The 27,073-nt window shown below is 40.1% G+C and overlaps 1 pseudogene; it reads left to right on the top strand.

Annotated features, from left to right (window-relative positions):
• The window catches only part of LOC128928359 (malignant T-cell-amplified sequence 1-like), a 29,738-nt pseudogene extending 27,079 nt beyond the window's left edge, over positions 1–2,659 (top strand).
• The last annotated feature ends 24,414 nt before the right edge of the window (positions 2,660–27,073 follow it).

Raw genomic sequence — 27,073 nt, 5'->3', positions numbered from 1 at the left:
AGAGGAACTGTTACCATTCCTTCTGAAACTATTCCAAATAATCCAAAAAGAGGGAATCCTTCCAAAATCATTTTATGAGACCAACATCATCCTGATACCAAAACCTGGCAGAGACTCATCAAGAAAAGAAAACTTCAGGCCAATATCCATGATGAACATAGACACAAAAATCTTCAATAAAATACTGGCAAGCTGATTGCAACAGCACATCAAAAAGCTTATCCACCATGATCAAGTAGGATTCATCCTGGGGATGCAAGGCTGGTTCAACATACGCAAGTCTATAAACGCAATTCACCACATCAACAGAACCAAAAACAAAAACCACATGATTATCTCAATTGACGCAGAGAAGGCCTTAGACAAAATTCAACAGCCCTTTATGCTAAAAACTGTCAATAAACTCGGTATTGACGTAACATATCTCAAAATGATAAAAGCTATTTATGACAAACCAACAGCCAATACAATACTGAATGGGCAAAAACTGGAAGCATTCCCTTTGAAATATGGCACTAGACAAGGATGCCCTCTCTGATGACTCCTATTCAATATAGTACTGGAAGTTTTAGCCAGAGCAATTAGGCAAGAAAAAGAAATAAAAGGTATTCATTTCTAAAAGGAGGAGTCAAATTGTCTCTATTTGCAGATGACATGATAGTATATCTAGAAGACCCCATCATCTCAGCCCAATATCTCCTGAAACTGATAAGCAACTTCAGCAAAGTCTCAGGATACAAAATCAATGTGCAAAAATCACAAGCATTCCGGTACACCAATAACAGGCTTAAAGAGAGCCAAATCGAGAATGAACTGCCATTCACAATTGCTACAAAGAGAATAAAATACCTAGGAATACAACTAACAAGGAATGTAAAGGACCTCTTCAAGGAGAAATACAAACCACTGCTCAACGAATAAGAGAGGACACAAACAGATGGAGAAACATTCCATGTTCATGGTTAGGAAGAATCAATATTGTGAAAATGGCCATACTGCCCAAAGTAATTTACAGATTCAATGCTATCCCCATCGAGGTAACAATGACCTTCACAGAACTGGAAAAAACCACCTTAAACTTCATGCGGAACCAAAAGAGAGCCTGCATAGCCAAGTCAATTCGAAGTAAAAAGAACACAGCGGGAGGCATCACACTACTGGACTTCAAACTATCCTACAAGGCCACAGTAATCAAAACAGCATGGTACTCATACCAAAACAGAGATATAGACCAATGGAATGGAACAGAGGCATCAGAGGCAACACAACATATCTACAACCACACAATCTTTGATAAACCTGACAAAAGCAAGCAATGGGGAAAGGATTTCCTGTTTAATAAATGGTGTTGGGAAAACTGGCTAGCTATGTGCAGAAAGCAGAAACTGGACCCCTTCCTGACACCTTACACTAAAATTAACTCCAGATGGATTAAAGACTTAAACATAAGACCTAACACCATAAAAACCCTAGAAGAAAATCTAGGCGAAACCATTCAGGACATAGGAGTAGGCAAGGACTTCATAATCAAATACCAACAGCATTGGCAACAAAAGCCAAAATAGACAAATGGGACCTAATCAAATTCCACAGCTTCTGCCTGGCAAAAGAAACAGTCATTACAGTGAATTGGCAACCAACAGAATGGGAAAAAATTTTTGCAGTTTACCAATCTGACAAAGGGCTGATATCCAGAATTTACAAAGAAGTAAAACAGATTTACAAGAAAACAACAGAGATGGGGACTGGAGCTTTCTAAGAGCAGAAGTCTAAGCTCATGCTCCGCCATTGTTGGTGTGGGTAAAGGCTCCCAGGGCGATGTGACATTTGCCAGGAGAGGAAGGCTGTTTGGCAAGAATCCTGACAGACACAAGCTGGAGGAGGATGGAACAAGATGGCAGAATAAAATGCTCCACTGATCATATCCTGCCCCCACAAGGACACCAGGTTAACAACTACCTACATAGAAGAAATACCTTCATAAGAACCAAAAATCAGACTTAATGAAAAAGAAAATGTGTCTAACTGTATCCAGTTGAAAACCTCAGTTATTAAGGGTATTAAGAATCAGTTGATAGAGCAATTTCCAGGTATTGAACCATGGCTTAATCAGATCATGCCTAAGAAAGATCCTGTCAAAATAATCTGATGCCATGAACATATAGAAATCCTTACTATAAATGGAGAATTACTATTTTCTAGACAAAGAGAAGGGCCTTTTTATCCAACCCTAAGGTTACTTCACAAATATCCTTTTATCTTGCCACACCAGCAGGTTGATAAAGGAGCCATCAAATTTGTACTCAGTGGAGCAAATATCATGTGTCCAGGCTTAACTTCTCCTGGAGCTAAGCTTTATCCTGCTGCAGTAGATACCATTGTTGCTATCATGGCAGAAGGAAAACAACATGCTCTATGTGTTGGAGTCATGAAGATGTCTGCAGAAGATATTGAGAAAGTCAACAAAGGAATTGGCATTGAAAATATATTATTTAAATGATGGGCTGTGGCATATGAAGACATATAAATGAGCCTCAGAAGGAATGCACTTGGGCTAAATATGGATATTGTGCTGTATCTGTGTTTGTGTCTGTGTGTGACAGCATGAAGATAATGCCTGTGATTATGCTGAATAAATTCACCAGATGCTAAAAAAAAAGCCCATTCAAAAGTGGGCAATGGATATGAACAGACACTTTACACAAGAAGACATACATGAGGCCAACAAACATATGAAAAAATGCTCATTGTCACTGGTCATTAGAGAAATGCAAATCAAAACTACATTGAGATACCATCTCATGCCAGTTAGAATGGTGATCATTAAAAAATCTGGAGACAACAGATGCTGGGGAGGATGTGGAGAAATAGAAACACTTTTACACTGTTGGTGGGAGTGTAAATTAGTTCAACCATTGTGGAAGACAGTGTGGCGATTCCTCCAGGACCTAGAAATAGAAATTCCATTTGACCCAGCAATCCCATTACTGGGTATATATCCAAAGGACTATAAATCGTTCTACTATAAGGACACATGCACACGAATGTTCATTGCAGCACTGTTTACAATGGCAAAGACCTGGAATCAACCCAGATGCCCGTTGATGATAGACTGGACAGGGAAAATGTGGCACATATACACCGTGGAATATTATGCAGCAATCAAAAACAATGAGTTCGTGTCGTTTGTAGGGACATGGATGAACCTGGAGTACATCATTCTCAGCAAACCGACACAAGAACAGAAAATGAAATACCGCATGTTCTCACTCATAGGCGGCTGTTGAACAATGAGAACACATGGACAGAGGGAAGGGAGCACTACACACTGGGGTCTGTTGTGGGGAATAGGGGCGGGACATTGTGGGGTGGGGAGTTGGGGAGAGATAGCATGGGGAGAAATGCCAGATATAGGTGAAGGGGAGGAAGTCAGCAAATCACAGTGCCATGTGTGTACCTATGCAACTATCTTGCATGTTCTTCACATGTACCTCCAAACCTAAAATGCAATAAAAAAAAAGAAGTAGTGCCAGTAGTCTTAACTGAAAAAGATGAGAGAGTTCCTTTTTTACTGTAAATCTACCTACTTCACATGGGTAGTAATGCTGAATTTTTCTACAGTATTTAAAACATATTAAAGAACGACATCAACTGATTAGTGTTCAAATTGTTCATTGTAGACATTTTGATTTAATGTTTGGACAACAGGCACTGACATGCTATTATTAATATGACTCTATGTTGAGGTCACTGGTTTTCAAAGTGAGTCCTCAGTGTCTTTAGTAATTTACAAAGGTCCTTAGGGAATTTGGGGAAATGATATCCTGTGGTTTTAATTCTGTAATGTAGTTATACTTTTTCTAGTATAAATTCCTCATTTACTTAATATATTCCTCACTGGTATCCTATCATTGAGTTTGTCTTACCTTTTTAAGGGAATAGATGGCCTATAGGGACTTTTAGCTCATAAATATTGTCCAAAACTTTTTGCAAACTATCAAAAACAGAAGACCAGTTTCAAGATCATAGAGTTAAAAATATGAATGTGCTAGATGTCATTATGAAAAAGATCTGTCCATTAGAGAGTGTAAGTATTCTGTGTTTATTATGATTTCTGAATATATAACTTGTTCCTCAGAGTTCCAAATGTATCTATGATTCCTTGAAGCTTCTCAGAGCCAGATAAATAGTGAAGGGGACAGGGTGTCAAATAGTACCACTACTATTAAGATTATGAGTTTTGATTTGATAACCTTGAAATTTCATGGAATCCAAGGACTCCAAATTCAAATATGTTACTGAGCATACAGGTTACAAAAATCCTTGTGATCATGTTTGAATGAGGACCCAGTAAGGACAGATGTAAGAACTTTTCAAAAACAGCCAGAATTTTTTGTAAACTTTCAGGATTATTAAAATTCGGTGGAGTTCAAACAAAGCGAATCTGTGGCTTTGCAACTCCTAGTCAAGGCTACAATTCTATATCAAAGCAGGAATTCCCCTAAAAAAAATCTGAGAAAGTTCATGTTTTTTGCATTTTTTTCCCTTGGTTATTATGGCATATTACTTAAATTAATGGAGTAAAACATCCCACTCAGAGGCTGGCCCTGTGCTAAACAAAAGATAATACCCTTTACTCCTCCTCCATATTATGCTATGAGAGAAATTGACAGACTAAATTAAGGTACTTTCAAGTGAAAGAAGGACGCATCAAAGTAAAGTGAAATAACAAATATATTATGAAATCCCAGAATAATAGTTATCACAGAGGTGATACTAATGCTGCAGGTCAAAATATTTTTGAAAGTTTAAATAAAGGCCCTGATTGATGCTGGTATATCTCTTATTTACATAAATTTTACCTGGTGTTCTATGTAGAACACTGTTTCCTGCTCTGTTCCCAAGTTCTGTCTGAACATTATGTAGCCTTTGATGTAACAAAAAATCATGTATCTATCTAGATATATATGGCATCTCAGTAGATAGAATAAAAATATCCTGAATCTAGATTAAAACTTATCTCATTCTCAACATCCTTAAAGAAAGGCCAATATTCAACATCCTTAAAGAAAAGAACTTTCAGCCCAGAATTTCATATCCAGCCAAACTAAGCTTCACAACTAAAGGAAAAATAAATTTTTTTTTGAACAAGCAAGCACTCAGAGATTTCATTACCACCAGGCCTGCTTTACAAGAGCTTCTGAAAGAAGTATTACACATAGAAAGAAACAACCAGTATTAGCCTTTTCAAAAATATACCAAAAAGTAAAGAGCATCAACATAATGAAGAATTTACATAAACAAATGGACAAAACAGCCAGCTAACATCAAATGGCAGTAATCCTAAATTTAAATCGACTAAATCCCCCAATCAAAAGATACAGCCAAAACCCAACAGTATGCTGCATCCAGACCCATTTCACATGCAAAAATACAGAAAGACTCAAAACAAAGGGATGGAGAAAGATTTACCAACCAAATGGAGAGCAAAAATAAATAAATAAGTAAAAAGCAGGAGTTGCAATTCTCGCCTCTGATAAAATAGATTGTAAAGCAACAAAGATATAATGGTAAAAGGATCAATGCAACAAGAAGAGCTAACAATCCTAAATACATACGCACCCAATACAGGAACACCCAGATACATAAGACCTATAAAGAGACTTAGACTCCCTAGGCTCCCACACATTAATAGTGGGAGACGTCAACATCAATATTAGATAGATCAACGAGACAGAAAATTAACAAGGATATCTAAGACTTGAACTCAGATCTGGAACAAGTAAACTTAATAAACATTTATAGAGGAGAGGACTCAAGATGGCGCTGTGAGAACAACCCAGGATTGGAGTTCTCATTGTGTCTTCGGAGAGGTGAGTCTGAGCTGCATTTCCAGACTGATCTTTGTTGCCCACGGAATGGGGAAATTCCCAAGTGAAGAGGAGACGCGGGATGCCAGGCAGATATTCCACCTGGTGAAGCCGGCAGCCAGGGTGGTGGCGGCCGGCCCTACCCAGCACTCCCCACAGGGCGCACGTGTCCGGGTGCCCCGTTGAACCGGCAACCAGAGACGTGAGAGGGCTGGACTTGAGACTGAGCTAGACTTGGAGAGTGGGCCAGCCCAGGGGATTGCAGGAACAGAGCGTTAGGGTTGGCCCAGTGGGATGAACAAAACCGCGATTTCAAACAAGCCCCGTGCAGACGGCCCGAGACGCTCTGAGGGGGAGGGGCGGCCACCATTACCGAGGCAACCCGCCCCAACTGAGATACACGCCCATTGCTGACGCAGCCAGCCGTTGCCGAGGCAACCCGTCCCTACTGAGATACACGCCCACTGCTGACGCAGCCTGACGTTGCCGAGGCAACCCGCTACAACAGAGAGACTCTGCAGCAGGGTGTGGTGGAGAACAGCAGATCAACAGAGCCAGGGCGAGCCTCACAACAGCAGGGTGGAGCCTCGGCAGGCAAACAGTGGCTAGTCTGCGTCCTAGCTGGGCAGGACCTCAACGGACATCGAAAAATAAAGCCCAAACCCCTCAACAAAGAGCATTTGAGTAAAAAAAGGGTTTTTTAAATGAGTTTTGTTGCAGCAGAATCAAACTTGGCAGCCTAACAGCCCTGAATGAACAACAGAGCTCACAGCTCAGCAATTAAGCCCCTATAAAGTACAAACTGTCTCCTCAAGCAGCTCCCTGACCCCTCTATATCCAAAAGACTGACATTAGGCAGGCACCATCCTGGGACAAAGATAGCAGAAAAAGAAACTGGTAGCATCCCTCGCTGTGCCACAGCAGCTAGAGGTGCACCCCAGACAAGCAGGGTCTGGAGCGAACCTCAGCAGTCGTACAGCGAAGGGGCTAGACTGGTAGAAGGAAAACCAAGCAACAGAAATACTTCATCATCAACATTCAGGGTGTCCACTCAGAGACCCAATCGAAAAGTCAGCAACTACACAGACGACGAGCAGACAAATCCACAAAGATGGGAAGAAACCAGCGCAAAACGGAGGAAAACACCCGAAACCAGAACACCTCGCCTCCTAGAAAGGACCAAAACTCCTCACCAGCAAGGGAACAAAGCTGGACGGAGAATGACTGCGACGAAATGACGGAATTAGACTTCAGAAGATGGATAATGAGAAACTTTTGTGAGCTAAAAGATCATGTATTATATCAATGCAAAGAAACTAAGAACCTTGAAAAAAGATTTGAAAAAAAGATTTGAGGAAATGATAACAAGAATGGATAACTTAGAGAGGAATATGAATGAATTAAAGGAGCTGAAAAACACAATACGAGAACTTCGCGAAGCACGCACAAGTTTCAATAGCCGAATTGACCAAGCAGAAGAAAGAATATCTGAAGTGGAAGACCAACTCAATGAAATATAACGAGAAACCAAGATTAGAGAAAAAAGCGCAAAAAGGAATGAACAAAGTCTCCAAGAAATGTGGGACTATGTGAAAAGACCTAACCTACATTTGATAGGTGTACCAGAAGGGGATGAAGAGAATGAATCCAAGCTGGAAAATACTCTTCAGGACATCATCCAGGAAAATTTTCCCCACCTAGCAAGACAGGCCAACACTCAATTGCAGGAAATTCAGAGAACACCACAAAGATATTCCGCAAGAAGAGCAACCCCAAGGCACATAATCGTCAGATTCAATACGGTTGAAATAAAGGAGAAAATACTAAGGGCAGCCAGAGAGAAAGGTCAGGTCACCCACAAAGGGAAGCCCATCAGACTCACAGCAGATCTCTCAGCAGAAACACTACAAGCCAGAGAGGGTGGGGGCCAATATTCAACATTCTTAAAGAAAAGAACTTTCAACCCAGAATTTCATATCCAGCCAAACTGAGCTTCAGAAGTGAAGGAAAAATAAAATCCTTTGCGAACAAGCAAGTACTCAGAGATTTTGTCACCACCAGGCCTGCTTTACAAGAGCTCCTAAAAGAGGCACTACACATAGAAAGGATCAACCAGTACCAGCCATTCCAAAATCACACTGAATGCTAAAGAGCATCAACATAATAAAGAATCTACAACAACTAACAGGCAAAACAGCCAGCTAGCATCAAAATGGCAGTATCAAATTCACACATAACAATATGAACCCTAAATGTAAATGGACTAAATGCACCAATCAAAAGACACAGACTGGCAAATTGGATAAAAATCCAAAATCCATAAGTGTGCTGTATCCAGGAAACCCATCCCACATGCAAGGATACACAAAGGCTCAAAATAAAGGGATGGAGGAAGATTTACCAAGCAAATGGAGAGCAAAAAAAAAAGCAGGAGTTGCAATTCTCATCTCCGATAAAATAGACTTTAAAGCAACAAAGATCAAAAGAGACAAAGGAGGCCATTACATAATGGTAAAAGGATCGATACAACAGGAAGAGCTAACAATCCTAAACATATATGGACCCAATGCAGGAGCACCCACATACATAAGGCAAGTTGTTAATGACTTACAAAAGGACTTAGACTCCCACACAATAATAGTGGGAGACTTTAACACTCCACTGCCAATACTAGACAGATCAACCAGACAAAAAATCAACAAGGATATCCAGGGCTTGAACTCAGACCTGGAGCAAGCAAACCTGATAGACATTTACAGAACTCTCCACCCCAAATCCACAGAATACACATTCTTCTCAGCACCACATCACACCTACTCTAAAACTGACCACATAATTGGAAGTAAAGCACTGCTCAACAAATGCAAAACAACTGAAATCATAACAAACAGCCTCTCAGACCATAGTGCAATCAAGTTAGAACTCAGGATTCAGAAACAGACCCAGAACCACACAGCTTCATGGAAACTGAACAACTGGCTCTTGAATGTTGACTGGGTAAACAATGAAATGAAGGCAGAAATAAAGAAGTTCTTCAAAACCAATGAGAATGAAGACACAACGTGCCAGAACCTCTGGGACACATTTAAAGCAGTCTCTAGAGGAAAGTATATAGCAATAAGTGCCCATATGAGGAGAATGGAGAGATCCAAAATTGACACTCTACCGTCAAAATTGAAAGAGCTAGAGGAGCAAGATCAAGAAAACTCAAAACCCAGCAGAAGACAAGAAATAACTAAGATCAGAGCTGAGCTGAAGGAGATTGAGACATGAAAAACCCCTCAAAAAATCAATAAATCCAAGAGCTGGTTTTTTGAAAAGATCAACAAAATAGACAGACCACTAGCCAGATTGATTAAAAATAAAAGAAAGAACAACCAAATAGATGCAATAAAAAATGATAAAGGGGAAATCACCACAGATTCCACAGAAATTCAAACCATCATCAGAGAATATTACAAACAACTCTATGCGCATAAACTAGTAAACCTGGAAGAAATGGATAAATTCCTGGACTCCTGTGTCCTCCCAAGCCTAAACCAGGAGGAAGCTGAAACTATGAGTAGACCAATAACAAGGTCTGAAGTTGAGGCAGCAATTAAGAGCCTACCACACAAAAAAAAGCCCAGGTCCAGACAGGTTCACAGCCGAATTCTACCAGGCACACAAGGAAGAGCTGGCACCATTTCTTCTAAAACTATTTCAAACAATCCAAAAAGAGGGGATCCTTCCCAAATCATTTTATGAGACCAACATCATTCTGATACCAAAACCCGGCAGAGACCCAACAAGAAAAGAAAACTTCAGGCCAATATCCATGATGAACATAGATGCAAAAATCTTCAATAAAATATTGGCAAGCTGATTGCAACAGCAAATCAAAAAACTTATTCATCATGATCAAGTACGATTCATCCCGGGGATGCAAGGCTGGTTCAACATACACAAGTCTATCAACGTAATTCACCACATAAACAGAACCAAAAACAAAAACCACATGATTATCTCAATTGACGCAGAGAAGGCATTTGACAAAATTCAACAGCCCTTTATGCTAAAAACCCTCAATAAACTCGGTATCGATGGAACGTATCTCAAAGTAATAAAAGCTATTTATGACAAACCAACAGCCAATATCATACTGAATGGGCAAAAACTGGAAGCATTCCCTTTGAAATCCGGCACTAGACAAGGATGCCCTCTTTCACCACTCCTATTCAATATAGTACTGGAAGTTCTAGCCAGAGCAATCAGGCAAGAAAAAGAAATAAAGGGTATTCAAATAGGAAAGGTGGAAGCCAAATTGTCTCTACTTGCAGACGACATGATAGTATACCTAGAAGACCCCATTGCCTCAGCCCAAAAACTCCTGAAACTGATAAGCAACTTCAGCAAAGTCTCAGGATATAAAATCAATGTGCAAAAATCACAAGCATTTGTCTACACCAATAACAGACTTAAAGAAAGCCAAATCAAGAGCGAACTGCCATTCGCAATTGCTACATAAAGAATAAAATACCTTGGAATACAACTCACAAGGAACGTAAGGGACCTCTTCAAGGAAAACTACAAACCACTGCTCAACGAAATCAGAGAGGACACAAACAGATGGAGAAACATTCCATGTTCATGGTTAGGAAGAACTAATATCGTGAAAATGGCTATACTGCCCAAAGTAATTTACAGAATCAACGCTATCCCCATCAAGCTACCATTGACTTTCTTCACACAACTGGAAAAAACCACCATGAACTTCATATGGAACCAAAAGAGAGCCCGCATAGCCAAGTCAATTCTAAGCAAAAAGAACACAGCGGGAGGCATCACACTACCGGATTTCAAACTATACTACAAGGCTACAGTAATCAAAACAGCATGGTACTGGTACCAAAACAGAGATATAGACCAATGGAACAAAACAGAGGCACCGGAGGCAACACAACATACATACAACTATACAATCTTTGATAAACCTGACAAAAACAAGCAATGGGGAAAGGATTCCATGTTTAACAAATGGTGTTGGGAAAACTGGCTAGCCATGTGCAGAAAGCAGAAACTGGACCCCTTCCTGACACCTTACACTAAAGTTAACTCCAGATGGATTAAAGACTTAAACATAAGACCTGGCACCATAAAAACCCTAGAAGGAAATCTAGGCAAAACTATCCAGGACATAGGAGTAGGCAAGGACTTCATGAACAAAACACCAAAAGCATTGGCAACAAAAGCCAAAATAGACAAATGGGACCTAATGAAACTCCACAGCTTCTGCACGGCAAAAGAAACAGTCACTAGAGTGGATCGGCAACCAACAGAATGGGAAAAAATTTTTGCAGTCTACCCATCTGACAAAGGGCTGATATCCAGAATTTACAAAGAACTCAAACAGATTTACAGGAAAAAAACAAACAAGCCCATTCAAAAGTGGGCAAAGGATATGAACAGATACTTTACGAAAGAAGACATATATGAGGCCAACAATCATATGAAAAAATGCTCATCATCACTGGTCATCAGAGAGATGCAAATCAAAACCACATTGAGATTCCATCTCACGCCAGTTAGAATGGCGATCATTAAAAAATCTGGAGACAACAGATGCTGGAGAGGATGTGGAGAAAAAGGAACACTTTTACACTGTTGGTGGGAGTGTAAATTAGTTCAACCATTGTGGAAGACAGTGTGGCGATTCCTCAAGGCCTTAGAAATAGAAATTCCATTTGACCCGGCAATCCCATTACTGGTTATATATCCAAAAGACTATAAATCGTTCTACTATAAGGACACATGTACACGAATGTTCATTGCAGCACTGTTTACAATAGCAAAGACCTGGAATCAACCCAAATGCCCATTGATAATAGACTGGATTGGAAAAATGTGGCACATATACACCATGGAATATTATGCAGCAATCAGAAATGATGAGTTTGTGTCGTTTGTAGGGACATGGATGAATCTGGAGAACATCATCCTCAGCAAACTGACACAAGAATAGAAAATGAAACACTGCATATTCTCACTCATAGGTGGGTCATGAAAAATGAGAACACATGGACACAGGGAGGGGAGTACTAAACACTGGGGTCTATTGGGGGTAAAAGGGGAGGGCCAGTGGGAGGGGGAGTTGGGGAGGGATAGCCTGGGGAGAAATGCCAAATGTGGGTGAAGGGGAGAAGAAAAGCAAAGCACACTGCCATGTGTGTACCTACGCAACTGTCTTGCATGCTCTGCTCATGTACCCCAAAACCTATAATCCAATAAAAAATTAAAAAAAAAAGCTACATAAAAAAAAATAAATAAACATTTATAGAACTCTCCACTTAAAATACACAAAATATACATTCTTATCAGTATCACATCACACCTACTCATAGGTTTAAATGAAATATTGATTAGCCATTATTAAGCACAATTATTGGCATAAAAGAGGTTTTCAATACCCATTTTTAGAATAAAACAACATTCCTGTTCTCCCTCTTTTTCTTCCTCTGTCTTCCTCTCCTTCATTCCTTTTTCTTTCTTTCTTAAAAAAAAAAACAAACAAAAGAAACTTATCTCATTTTTTGTCACCTTGGAAAAGACCGAACCATCATATATTTAATAGTGTGAAATGTGTGTGTGAAATCCGCACATTGAGGCTGGGTGTGGTGGCTCATGCCTGTAATCCCAGCACTTTGGGAGGCCAAGGTGGGTGTTGATCACCTGAAGTCAGGAGTTCAAGACTAGCCTGGACAACATGGCGAAATTCCATCTCTACTAAAAATACAAAAAAATTAGCTGGGCATGGTGGTGGGTGCCTATAATCCCAGCCACTCTGGAGGCTAAGATTATTCAAGTGAATTGCTTAAACCCAGGAGGCAGAGGTTGCTGTGAGCCCAGATCATGCCACTGCACTCCAGCCTGGATGACAGAGTGAGACTCTGTCTCAAAAAAAAAAAAATAAATTCACACATGAGGATGATGACAAAATGCCCATTGGAAGCCTAAAGCACTGGAAAGGGTTTGGTGCTCCTCTTTGCTAATCTCTACAACCTACATTGCTAAGTAAGAGTAAGGAAGTCTAATAAAGTTCCGTTTTACATACCCCATAGTCACTATTTTGATGCTCCTTTGAAAAATATTAGATGCCACATTCCTTCACAGTACACATTCCCATTATTATTGCCTTGCTCTGCATTGCCATCTGTTATTCTGGATGTGTCTCACTTAATATTACATGTATCCCTAAAACTTGTGGCTGAACTGGAGTTGAAGGTCCAGGCTGGCCAACGTGGTGAAACCCCGTCTCTACTAAAAATACAAAATTAGCTGGGTGTGGTGGTGGGTACCTGTAATCACAGCTGCTTGGGAGGCTGAGGCAGGAGAATTGTTTGAACCCAGGAGGTGGGGGTTGCAGTGAGCCAAGATAGTGCCATTGCATGGGGTGACAGGGTGAGACCCTGTCTCAAAAAAAAATTGTGGCTGAACTGAAACATAAATTGTGTAGAATAATACATTGTCATGGTGAATTACTTTATCAGAAGATGATTTTATAATATTTCCCAATTTTCAGTTTTTACATTTTGAATTTTAATATACCACATATTCTCAAAGTGGGTCTCACCTACATTTTAATTTGAAGTTGACAGAATCAACCAGTCAGTGGATACCTATAGTCTTGGGTTGGCACTGTGATGAAAACCAGGGAATTCAAAGTAGAAGACACAGCCTTTCTCAATGAAGTGATGAGACAGATGTGTGTTTATACATGCCCCTAACAAAACAAAAGTTGTACACAGTAAGTGCCAAATGATTGATGCAGTTACTAAATCAGTTGTAGTAGAGAGTGATCACTTGATGGAGAGGATTTAGACAGATAGAAAGAAGTGTAAGAACAATGTAGGGCCAGGCATGGTGGCTCACGCCTGTAATCCCAGCACTTTGGGAGGCCAAGGCAGGTGAATCACAAGGTCAGGAGTTCAAGACTAGCCTTGCCAACATGGTGAAACCCCGCCTCTATGAAAAATACAAAAAATTAGCTGGGTGTGGTGGCAGGCACCTGTAGTCCCAGCTACTTGGAAGGCTGAGGCAGGAGATCGCTTGAACCCGGGAGGTGGAAGTTCCAGTGAGCCAAGATAGTGCCACTGCACTCCAGCCAGGGTGACAATGTGAGACTCCATCTCAAAAAAATAAAATAAACATAGATTGAGAAGGCAATTGGCACAAAGATGTCTAAGGGAATTGACTAGGAATCTAGAACAGTGATTCTTTCATTAATCTATTGTTCACCGAGTTAGTCTTTACCAGGAAGATATTCACACACACATTTAACCGTGTGTCTTTGATTCTAGGGACACACAATTAAATATGACATAGTCCTTCTAAGGACATGTCAGAATATACGAGGTAGATGAAGTCATGGGTTTAAGGTAGATCATAAAACTATAAAATTTGCTAATTTATTTAATCTCACCTAATGCAAAAATCTTCTATGATAGATTCTTAAACTACAATAGATTCTTAAATGTAGTAATCAACATCTGTTTGAATACTTTTATTGACATTCAGTCATTCAAAAAGCATTTAGAGATTTCCTCACAAATGCAAGCATTGTTGAAGGCACTGGAGACATAAAGATAAATAAAATAAAGCATCTGTCTTCCAGGTATATTCATATTTCAGAAGCTCACTAGCTTACAAGACACATTTCTACTTTTGGATGACATTAACTGTTAGAAAGTTTGCTTTATTTACATAATCATAGCAATGTAAGTGCTGCATACAAACAGCAAAAGTAAGTGATAAAAATATATTAGGAGGTAGAAAAAGGAGAGTCCTCACCTTTTATAGTAAGAAATACATACATATAATACTTAAAACTGAAGAATCAAGAAACAGTAGTATAACTATGTTATTAGAAACATGAGCAGAAGAAATGCTGGCAGAGTTGAAGTGGTTGCTTCTAGGAAATGAAAATTGGAAAGTGAGAGATACAGTAGGCAGAGACTGCTATTTTTTTGTTTAAACCTTATGTAACTTGATGAATTGAAAACTCTGCAAGTATCTCTTTTTGATTAAAAATGTCTTTAAAATGAAATAGAATAAATTGGAAGCACAGAGAGAAGAAGAGATGGGAAATGGAGATCAAAGACTTCTAGGGTGCTTACCCTGCTTGGCCTCACTGTTGGTCCTTTTCTGAGGATTGGGTTCTCAGAGATGCCAAGCTACCCATCAAATATCCTCTTTCTGCTCAATTGAAACCAAGTGAGTTTCTTTTTTTCTTTCTTTCTTTTTTTTTAACAAGCAGAAGCATTCTAATATATACATACTCTTCTGCTCAACTGAAACCAAGTGAGTTTCTTTTCTTTCATTTTTTTTTACAAGCAGAAGCATTCTAATATATACATACTCTGTGTCAGATGACTAAAGGGTAAACAAATAGTGTAATAATTGAGAAGATAAAAATTACAGGCATTCACCTTTTAAAATCTTAAGTGTCACTCCAAATCCTGATGTTTGTCAGTAGATTATTAAAACTATTATAGAACAGGGGTTGGCAGACTTTTTCTGTGATGGGCTAGGCAGTAAATATTTTAGGCTTTGTGGGTCATATAGCCACCTTTCAGCCCTGCCATTGTAGCAGGAAAGCAACTAGACAATATGGGTGAATGTGGCTGCATTGCATATGCCTGCCCAGAGAAGAAGAAACCCTTCTCAACTCATTTGCCCAATAGAGATGCTTTTTTCTTATATTACAAATGGCTCCGTGGCTGGCTGCTGCTCTACATAAAACCTTAGAGAAAAAGCAAAGTTAAAATTCTGGGATATATATCCAAAAGACTATAAATCGTTCTACTATAAGGACACATGTACACGAATGTTCATTGCAGCACTGTTTACAATAGCAAAGACCTGGAATCAACCCAAATGCCCATTGATAATAGACTGGATTGGAAAAATGTGGCACATATACACCATGGAATATTATGCAGCAATCAGAAATGATGAGTTTGTGTCGTTTGTAGGGACATGGATGAATCTGGAGAACGTCATCCTCAGCAAACTGACACAAGAACAGAAAATGAAACACCGCATATTCTCACTCATAGGTGGGTGATGAAAAATGAGAACACATGGACACAGAAAGGGGAGTACTAAACACTGGGGTCTATTGGGGGGAAAAGGGGAGGGCCAGTGGGAGGGGGAGGTGGGGAGGGATAGCCTGAGGAGAAATGCCAAATGTGGGTGAAGGGGAGAAGGAAAGAAAAGCACACTGCCATGTGTGTTCCTACGCAACTGTCTTACATGCTCCGCTCATGTACCCCAAAACCTAAAATCCAATAAAAAATTAAAAAAAAATTCTTACAGACTATTAATGACATTCTACATGAGACTTCTATTCTCCAGGCAAAAAATCCCCAGACATCTATCCATTCTTTCCATGACCTAGTGTTGAGTCACTTTATTTTCCTGGTTCTTCCCTTGGGAATAGACTCCAGTGTCCCAGAACTATACACAGTACTCCAAGAATGGTCAAGAGAGTGCAGAACAGAGCTATTATTAATAAGTTAGCTGTAGAGTCACAGTAGTTTTTTAGCAGTGAATACCTGAATACCTATACAATGGAAAGCCCTTTATCATTTAAAAATCACTGCTATTAAGATACAGATCTTATAGTTTTAGGTTAGTGCAAAAGTAATTGCAATTTTTGTCATATGGTAGTTGGTTTTGTTTTACTTTTTTTTTTCTCTAGGTAATTTTCCATCCAAGTAGTAGGGTTGTTTGTTTGTTTGTTTTTTGGTTGTTGTTTTCTTATTTTAAGAGACAGAGTCTCACTCTGTTGCCCAGTCTGGAGTGAAGTGGTGCAATCATAGCTCACTCTAACCTTGAACTCATGGGCCCAAGTGATCCTCCCACCTCAGCCTCCTGAGAAGCTGGGACTACAAGAGCAGGCTATCACACCCGGCTTCTAAGATCTAGTTCTTTTATAGTATACTTCCACCGTTGTTTCTGAACCCTACTTTGAGATTTTATACTTTTTTATGTGAAATTACATTTTGTAGAATTGGTTCACTGTTTCAGGTAGTTTAGAAGGAGATATTAGCTCTCCCTTTGCACCATAGGAACTCTAAATCTGAGAAGTCTTCTGGGCATGGTGGCTCATGCTTGTAATCCCAGCATGTTGGAAGGTCAAGGCAGGTGGAGCACTTGAGCCTGGGAGTTCAAGAGCAACTTGGGCAATCCGATGAAACCCTGTCTTTGCAAAACATATAAAAATTAGCTGGGTGTGGTGGCACACACCTGGAGTCCCAGCTACTGGGGAGGCTGAAATGGGAGGATTGCTTGAGCCTGGGAGGTCAAGGCTGCAGTGAGCCATGATTGTGCTGCTATACTCCAGCCTGGGTGACAGAGTGAGACTATGTCTCTGAATAAAGAAACAAATAAGACTGTCAACTAACATCTAAATTACTCATTAAAATGTCAAAAAATGGTAAAAACCATAGAAGGGTAAGAGATCATGAAAAGACAATGCAAATAAGTGTAGGTCAAGATATATAAAATTAAATGCTTATTCTCACTAATAATAGAATAAATGCAAACTAAACTAATAATAATGACAGGAATAAAATATATAAAACACCTATAGCTGAAAAGGTCGGGGTGAGACATATGCTCATATTGCTGGAAGTGTAATCTGCTTAGAAATCAATATGGCAATATGAATTGAGGTTTCAGATTTCTTCTTACTTCTCAGCCCAGAAAATCTATCTTAGGAACATAGTGAAAAGAAGAAAAATAAAAGTTCAGAAGGTACATTATTATAATCCATATTTATATAAACAAATTATTTATAATCTATTATTTATAATCTATACAAGCTGCAAACAATGTCCCCATACCTTCAGTGTCTCATAGATACTGTATTTGAGTAGGCTGGTGGGAGAAATATGATATGATGAAGAGCCAGAATCAAAAGCATTGATTGTATAAAAACATACAGAGAAATACTTATACATTAAGTGAAAAAAACTATATGACAATATAAAATTGACAAAAACAAGAAAAGAACTAAGAAACTATGAAAATAGATATTTAAATATTGATACTGCCAAGTAAGATTTTTATTTTTAAATTTTTAAATTAATGTTACTATAATGTCATCTTCATAAGAAATGCATTTTATATTAAAATTTACTACTATATAAAACATATTGTTCTATCTGATTTTTTTTGTTTCCCATTCGCATTCTTTTATTATTTATTTATTTATTTTTATTATATTTTAGGTTTTTGGGGTACATGTGAAGAACAAGATTGTTGCATAGGTACACACGTGGCAGTGTGATTTGCTGCCTTCCTCCCCATTACCTATATCTGGCACTTCTCCCCATGCTATCTCTCCCCAACTCCCCACCACCTGCTGTCCCTCCCCTATTTCCCCCTGACAGACCCCAGTGTGTGATGCTCCCCTCCCTGTGTCCATTTGTTCTCATTGTTCAACACCCACCTATGAGTGAGAACGTGTGGTGTTTGATTTTCTGGTCTTGTGTCAGTTTGCTGAGAATGATGGTTTCCATGTTCATCCATGTCCCTACAAAGGACACGAACTCATCATTTTTTATGGCTGCATAGTATTCCACGGTGTATATGTGCCACATTTTCCCTGTCCAGCCTATCATTGATGGGCATTTGGGTTGGTTCCAGGTCTTTGCTATTGTAAACAGTGCTGCAATGAACATTTGTGTGCATGTGTCCTTATAGTAGAAGGATTTATAATCCTTTGGACATATACCGAGTAATGGGATTACCTGATTATTTTGAAAAATCTTTATGAGAGGAAAATGCAAAAAAAAAAAAAACAAACCAACAAAACTGGGAAAATGATTTGGGAGAGGATCCTTCGTCCTTTTCATTTATATAGAAAGGAAAAGAGTCATTAAACTATAGCTTAGTTATTAGACAAAGAGTGGGAGATGGTTGATGAGACAGTGGAAATGTCTTCCTGGCCAAAATTTGGAGAAAATTGTTCCAATAAATCTAGACACAAATCTTTGAAAATAAGAGGTAAGTAATTTACATGAAAACATTTTTTTTTAAATTGCATTTTAGGTTTGGGGGTACATGTGCAGAACATGCAAGACAGTTGCATAGGTACACACATGGCAGTGTGTTTTGCTTCCTTTCTCCCCTTCACCCACATTTGGCATTTCTCCTCAGGCTATCCCTCCCCACCTCCCCCTCCCGCTGGCCCTCCCCTTTTCCCCCCAGTAGACCCCAGTGTTTAGTACTCCCCTCCCTGTGTCCATGTGTTCTCATTTTTCATCACCCGCCTATGAGTGAGAATATGGGGTGTTTCATTTTCTGTTCTTGTGTCAGTTTGCTGAGAATGATGTTCTCCAGATTCATCCATGTCCCTACAAACGACACAAACTCATCATTTCTGATTGCTGCATAATATTCCATACTGTATATGTGCCACATTTTCCCAATCCAGTCTATCATCGATGGGCATTTGGGTTGATTCCAGGTCTTTGCTATTGTAAACAGTGCTGCAATGAACATTCATGTGCATGTGTCCTTATAGTAGAACGATTTATAGTCCTTTGGATATATACCCAGTAATGGGATTGCTGGGTCAAATGGAATTTCTATTTCTAAGGCCTTGAGGAATCGCCACACTGTCTTCCACAATGGTTGAACTAATTTACACTCCCACCAACAGTGTAAAAGTGTTCCTTTTTCTCCACATCCTCTCCAGCATCTGTTGTCTCCAGATTTTTTAATGATTGCCATTCTAACTAGCGTGAGATGGTATCTCAATGTGGTTTTGATTTGCATCTCTCTGATGACCAGTGATGATGAGCATTTTTTCATATGATTGTTGGCCTCATATATGTCTTCTTTTGTAAAGTGTCTGTTCATATCCTTTGCCCACTTTTGAATGGGCTTGTTTGTTTTTTTCCTGTAAATCCGTTTGAGTTCTTTGTAAATTCTGGATATCAGCCCTTTGTCAGATGGGTAAACTGCAAAAATTTTTTCCCATTCTGTTGGTTGCCGATCCACTCTAGTGACTGTTTCTTTTGCCGTGCAGAAGCTGTGGAGTTTCATTAGGTCCCATTTGTCTATTTTGGCCTTTGTTGCCAGTGCTTTTGGTGTTTTGTTCATGAAGTTCTTGCCTACTCCTATGTCTTGGATGGTTTTGCCTAGATTTTTCTCTAGGGTTTTTATGGTGCCAGGTTTTATGTTTAAGTCTTTAATCCATCTGGAGTTAATTTTGGTGTAAGGTGTCAGGAAGGGGTCCAGTTTCTGCTTTCTGCACATGGCTAGCCAGTTTTCCCAACACCATTTGTTGAACAGGGAATCCTTTCCCCATTGCTTGTTTTTGTCGGGTTTATCAAAGATCGTATGGTTGTAGATATGTTGTGTTGCCTCCGATGCCTCTGTTCTGTTCCATTGGTTTATATCTCTGTTTTGGTACCAGTACCATGCTGTTTTGATTACTGTAGCCTTGTAGTATAGTTTGAAATCCGGTAGTGTGATGTCTCCCGCTGTGTTCTTTTTGCTTAGAATTGACTTGGCTATGTGGGCTCTCTTTGGGTTCCATATGAAGTTCATGGTGGTTTTTTCCAGTTCTGTGAAGAAAGTCAATGGTAGCTTGATGGGGATAGCATTGATTCTGTAAATTACTTTGGGCAGTATAGCCATTTTTATGATATTAATTCTTCCTAACCATGAACATGGAATGTTTCTCCATCTGTTTGTGTCCTCTCTGATTTCGTTGAGCAGTGGTTTGTAGTTTTCCTTGAAGAGGTCCCTTACGTTCCTTGTGAGTTGTATTCCAAGGTATTTTATTCTTTTTGTAGCAATTGTGAATGGCAGTTCGTTCTTGATTTGGCTCTCTTTAAGTCTGTTATTGGTGTAGAGGAAGGCTTGTGATTTTTGCACATTGATTTTATATCCTGAGACTTTGCTGAAGTTGCTTATCAGTTTCAGGAGTTTTTGGGCTGAGGCGATGGGGTCTTCTAGGTATACTATCATGTCATCTGCAAATAGAGACAATTTGGCTTCCACCTTTCCTATTTGAATACCCTTTATTTCTTTTTCCTGCCTGATTGCTCTGGCTAGAACTTCCAGTACTATATTGAATAGGAGTGGTGAAAGAGGGCATCCTTGTCTAGTGCCAGATTTCAAAGGGAATGCTTCCAGTTTTTGCCCATTCAGTATGATATTGGCTGTTGGTTTGTCATAAATAGCTTTTATTACTTTGAGATACGTTCCATCGATACCGAGTTTATTGAGGGTTTTTAGCATAAAGGGCTGTTGAATTTTGTCAAATGCCTTCTCTGCATCAATTGAGATAATCATGTGGTTTTTGTTTTTGGTTCTGTTTATGTGGTGAATTACGTTTATAGACTTGCGTATGTTGAACCAGCCTTGCATCCCCGGGATGAATCCTACTTGATCATGATGAATAAGTTTTTTGATTTGCTGTTGCAATCGGCTTGCTAATATTTTATTGAAGATTTTTGCATCTATGTTCATCATGGATATTGGCCTGAAGTTTTCTTTTCTTGTTGGGTCTCTGCCGGGTTTTGGTATCAGGATGATACTGGTCTCATAGAATGATTTGGGAAGGATTCCTTCTTTTTGGATTATTTGGAATAGTTTCAGAAGGAATGGTACCAGCTCCTCTTTGTGTGTCTGGTAGAATTCGGCTGTGAACCCGTCTGGACCTGGGCTTTTTTTGTGTGGTAGGCTCTTAATTGCTGCCTCGACTTCTGACCTTGTTATTGGTCTATTCATAGTTTCAGCTTCCTCCAGGTTTAGGCTTGGGAGGACACAGAAGTCCAGGAATTTATCCATTTCTTCCAGGTTTACTAGTTTATGTGCATAGAGTTGTTTGTAATATTCTCTGATGATGGTATGAATTTCTGTGGAATCTGTGGTGATTTCCCCTTTATCATTTTTTATTGCATCTATTTGGTTGTTCTCTCTTTTCTTTTTAATCAATCTGGCTAGTGGTCTGTCTATTTTGTTGATCTTTTCAAAAAACCAGCTCTTGGATTTATTGATTGTTTGGAGGGTTTTTCGTGTCTTAATCTCCTTCAGCTCAGCTTTGATCTTAGTTATTTCTTGTCTTCTGCTGGGTTTTGAGTTTTTTTGATCTTGCTCCTCTAGCTCTTTTAATTTTGATTATAGGGTGTCAGTTTTGGATCTCTCCACTCTTCTCATATGGGCAGTTATTGCTATATAATTTCCTCTAGAGACTGCTTTACATGTGTCCCAGAGATTCTGGCATGTTGTGTCCTCGTTCTCGTTGGTTTTGAAGAACTTCTTTATTTCTGCCTTCATTTCGTTGTTTATTCAGTCAACATTCAAGAGCCAGTTGTTCAGTTTCCATGAAGCTGTGCGTTTCTGGGTTGGTTTCTGAATTCTGAGTTCTGACTTGATTGCACTATGGTCTGAGAAGCTGTTTGTTATGATTTCAGTTGTTTTGCATTTGCTGAGCAGTGCTTTACTTCCAATTATGTGGTCAATTTTAGAGTAGGTGTGATGTGGTGCTGAGAAGAATGTATATTCTGTGGATTTGGGGTGGAGAGTTCTGTAAATGTCTATTAGGTTTGCTTGTTCCAGGTCTGAGTTCAAGCCCTGAATATCCTTGTTGATTTTCTGTCTGGTTGATCTGTCTAGTATTGACAGTGGAGTGTTAAAGTCTCCCACTATTATTGTGTGGGAGTCTAAGTCTCTTTGTGAGTCATTAAGAACTTGCCTTATGTATCTGGGTGCTCCTGTATTGGGTCCATATATGTTTAGGATCGTTAGCTCTTCTTGTTGTATTGATCTTTTACCATTATGTAATGGCTGGGTTGAAAGTTCTTTTCTTTAAGGATGTTGAATATTGGCCCCCACTCTCTTCTGGCCTGTAGAGTTTCTGCCGAGAGATCTGCTGTGAGTCTGATGGGCTTCCCTTTGTGGGTGACCCGACCTTTCTCCCTAGCTGCCCTTAGTATTTTCTCCTTCATTTCAACCTTGTTGAATCTGACGATTATGTGCCTTGGGGTTGCTCTTCTTGCGGAATATCTTTGTGGTGTTCTCTGTGTTTCCTGCAATTGAGTGTTGGCCTGTCTTGCTAGGTGGGGGAAATTTTCCTGGATAATGTCCTGAAGAGTATTTTCCAGCTTGGATTCATTCTCTTCGTCACATTCTGGTACGCCTATCAAACGTAGGTTAGGTCTCTTCACATAGTCCTACATTTCTTGGAGACTTTGTTCATTCCTTTTTGCGCTTTTTTCTCTGATCTTGGTTTCTCGTTTTATTTCATTGAGTTGATCTTCGACTTCTGATATTCTTTCTTCTGCTTGGTCGATTCGGCTATTGAAACTTGTGCATGCTTCGCGAAGTTCTCGTATTGTGTTTTTCAGCTCCTTTAATTCATTCATATTCCTCTCTAAGTTATCTATTCTTGTTATCATTTCCTGAAATCTTTTTTCAAGGTTCTTAGTTTCTTTGCATTGATTTAATACATGTTCTTTTAGCTCACAAAAGTTTCTCATTATCCACCTTCTGAAGTCAAATTCCATCATTTTGTCACAGTCATTCTCCATCCAGCTTTGTTCCCTTGCTGGTGAGGAGCTTTGGTACTTTCTAGGAGGTGAGGTGTTCTGGTTTCGGGTGTTTTCCTCCTTTTTTCCCTTGTTTCTTCCCATCTTTGTGGATTTATCCACCTGTCGTCTGTGTAGTTGCTGACTTTTCGATTGGGTCTCTGAGTGGACACCCAGATTGTTGATGCTGAAGTATTTCTGTTACTTAATTTTCCTTCTACCAGTCTAGCCCCTTCGCTGTACGACTGCTGAGTTCCACTCCAGGCCCTGCTTGTCTGGGGTGCACCTATAGCAGCTGCGGAACAGTAAGGGATGCTACCAGGTTCTTTTTCTGCTATCTTTGTCCCAGAATGATGCCTGCCAAATGTCAGTCTTTTGGATATAGAGGGGTCAGGGAGCTGCTTCAGGAGACAGTCTGTACTTTATAGGAGCTCGAGTGCTGAGCTGTGAGCTCTGTTGTTCATTCAGGGCTGTTAGGCTGCTATGTTTAATTCTGCTGCAACATAGCTCATAAAAAAACCTCTTTTTTTCACAGATGCTCTGTCTGGGGCGGTTGGGGCTTTCCTTGTGAGTGTCTGCCGTGCTGTCCTGCCCAACTAGGAGGCAGTCTAGTCACTATTTGCCTGCCGAAGCTCCGCCCTGCTGGTGTGAGGTTCGCCCTGTTGCTGCAGGCTCTGCCCTTCTGCTGAGGTCTCTGCCCTGCTGCCATGGGCTACGCCCTGTGGTGGAGTCTCTCTGTTGTAGCGGGTTGCCTCAGCAATGGCAGGCTGCGTCAGCAATGGGCGTGTACCTCAGTAGGGGCGGTTTGCCTCAGCAATGGCCCCTACTGAGCTGCAGCCTCAGGGAACTCCTCCACAGGGAGAGTTTGAAATCGCCGTTTTGTTTGTCCCATTGCGCTACCCCAATTGCTGTCAACCTGGAATCTCCTTGGCTGGCTCACTGTCCAAGTCCCATTCAGTCTCAAGTTCAGCCCTCCCAAGTCTCAGGTTGCCGGCCCAACAGGGCACCCGGACGAGCGCGCTTTGTGCGGAGCGCTGTGCAGTGCTGCCACAGCGCAGGCCACTGCCGCACCGGCCACCGGCTGCACCAGCCAAAACCTCTGCCTGGCATCCCACGTCTCCTCTATACCTAGGAATTTCCCCGTTCTGTGGGCAACAAAGATCCATCTGGAAATGCAGCCCTGACTCACCCCCTCTGCGCATTGACCGCGAACTTCAATCCTGGGTTGTTCTCACAGCGCCATCCATGAAAATATTTTGTAAGTGACAGAACCCTGTAGTCTCTTTGGTCTTTCCTTCTCCAACATATTTTCCACATTAATCATGTATTTATTGCTCTACACAGTGATTATTTATTATGTTTCTACCTGAAGATGGAAGAATTTCTCAAGAAAGTAATTTCCACATATTTTGAAATCTGAAACAGTTCTGAGAAATCTCTAACATTGGCAGTCATTGGGTTCGTGGTAGGGTCGGGGACATCCTTGATGGGGTGAAGAGCATGTCAGAATCTCCTGGGGATCTGTATCAGTATGAGTACAGCTGCAAGTAACAGCTGGCATCAGGACATTTAAGGACATTTACTGATTCATTAATTAGGTGTCTGAGCTGGACAGTCTCAGGGTTGATTTGATGGTTTAACAATGTTGCTGAGGACCTGCAGTCTTTCTAATCCTCCCCACCATCCTGTGCTTAGATTTTATCAGGATTTTGCATCAGTTGCAAGAGGGCTACATACGGTCCAAGCATGGTGATCTCTCATTCTCAAGTCCAAAGCAGGAAAGAACAGGTAGTGTGTCATATCCCTTGGATGTTGATTTGAGCTGGATAAAATGTTGTTTGTAATGGTGAGGTAGTAAAGATAAGCCTCTTAGCAAAGTCTGCTGTGGCCCTCTCTCTTTGTCTGTGGACAGTAAAAAGCTCCTCTAAAAGAGGAAGTTAAGTTTGGCTAAGTAGGAGCAAGTTCTTGTATGGGGTAGGGTCTGAGAGGAGTAAATCCTTTTTCTTTTTTGGTAGCAGAAGTTCACCATTGACTAACAGGCATATACTCAATGCCTGAGCCAGCATAAACTTGAGCTTATACCTAAGGTTGCTTGTAGCTCTTACAGAGGACCACGAACTGGGATCTAAGCTAACCTCCCTCTTTCTTTTCCTCACTCATACCAAATGTGATTCCCTGAGAATTGTCTACTAATTGTGTGCCCAGGCTAGGATGTGGTAGCTGCTGCCTGAAGGAAGCCAGTGCTGTGGGAGCCCTTTCCCCAGCTGGAGGGTGTTTTGTGTTCACTTGGGCTGGCACCTCCCCCACTGGACACATCTATGAGGGGCCCCTGGCCACAGACCCTGGGCCACTACATCAGCTGTGTAGGCTTGGTCATAGACTTGGTTTCCCCTATGGTTGAGAACCACTAAGCTTTACTTTTCTATGTATTCCCATCTTTTAAAAATACTTACCTTATACCTCTTTTGTTCAAAGAATTTTAGAGCTTGATGATATCTTAATAGATTAGTTTGTTTATATCAAACAGGACTTAAATTAGAAAAAGATTAGAAAAATTAGATTTTTAATTAGAAAAAAGCCACCAAGTTTGTGGTAATTTGTTACAACAGCAATAGGTTGGAAAGGGTGAAGTTCCACAGATAGCCAAAGAAGATTCTATAATGTTCAACATTAAAAGATTTGTTTCAAAAACAATTGTTGAGTGGTTTTACTATGAGCAAGGAGAAAAAGGGCTGAAAAGAGTGCTGGTCTTTGAATCAGAAAATTTTGATTCAGGATTCAGTCTTATCACTTTAACCGGAGCACATCAGTTAACTTTACTGAGCTTCAGCTGAAGCTTATCCATGAAATGAGAGTATTTTTTCTTGTTTTCCTCACCTGGCACTTTGAAGATCAAAGTATTTTTTAAACTATAATGTACTATCTTCAGAGAAAATACTAAGGTATTACTGCCACAAACAGTGACAAATAAAAAGATGAATAAGATACAGCATTTCTGTGAGGGAGTTTATAATCTAGGTGATTCACAATTATTCTTCTGCTCTAATAGAATTTAGAGATACAACCCATTCCCCCCAGTAACAGTGGTTCTTCTGGGGGTAAGGATAAGGTGGAGGTATGGGTGGGTGGGGATGTGTGCTGTAAGAGAAATGAAAATAAAACGGCTCCAGCCTTCAAAGAAGGAAGAGAACATGCAGGGACCAATGGCTTTGTTGAGGAGTCTCAAAGGATAGGTAAAATTTGGAAAGGGGAAAGAACAGCCCCTATGTGCCCAAGTGTGAAGTGGGGCATAGTACTTACCTCATGGGATTGCTGTGATGATTACATGAAGTAATCCATGTGAAGTACATAGCACAGGGTCTGGCATAGAATATGAGTATTCACATATGTTACACCTGTGTAATTTCTAGTTAAGTAGTTCCGTAGGCAGAAAAATGGGGCCCCAGAGATATTAATATCTTAATTCTCAGAACATGCAAATATATTAAGTTATATGAAAAAGGGGAATTAAAGTTGCAGATGGAATTATGTTGCTAATCAGCTGACTTTATAATGGACTAACCTGGATTATCTGGTAGGCCTAATCCAATCACAAGGGTCTCTAAAAACGAAAGA

Source organism: Callithrix jacchus, chromosome 11 (assembly GCF_049354715.1).
Source record: "Callithrix jacchus isolate 240 chromosome 11, calJac240_pri, whole genome shotgun sequence".
In the NCBI taxonomy this organism is placed as follows: Eukaryota; Metazoa; Chordata; class Mammalia; order Primates; family Cebidae; genus Callithrix; species Callithrix jacchus.
Note: the sequence above shows the minus strand (reverse complement) of the source record. Positions and strands in the feature narration are given on the sequence as shown.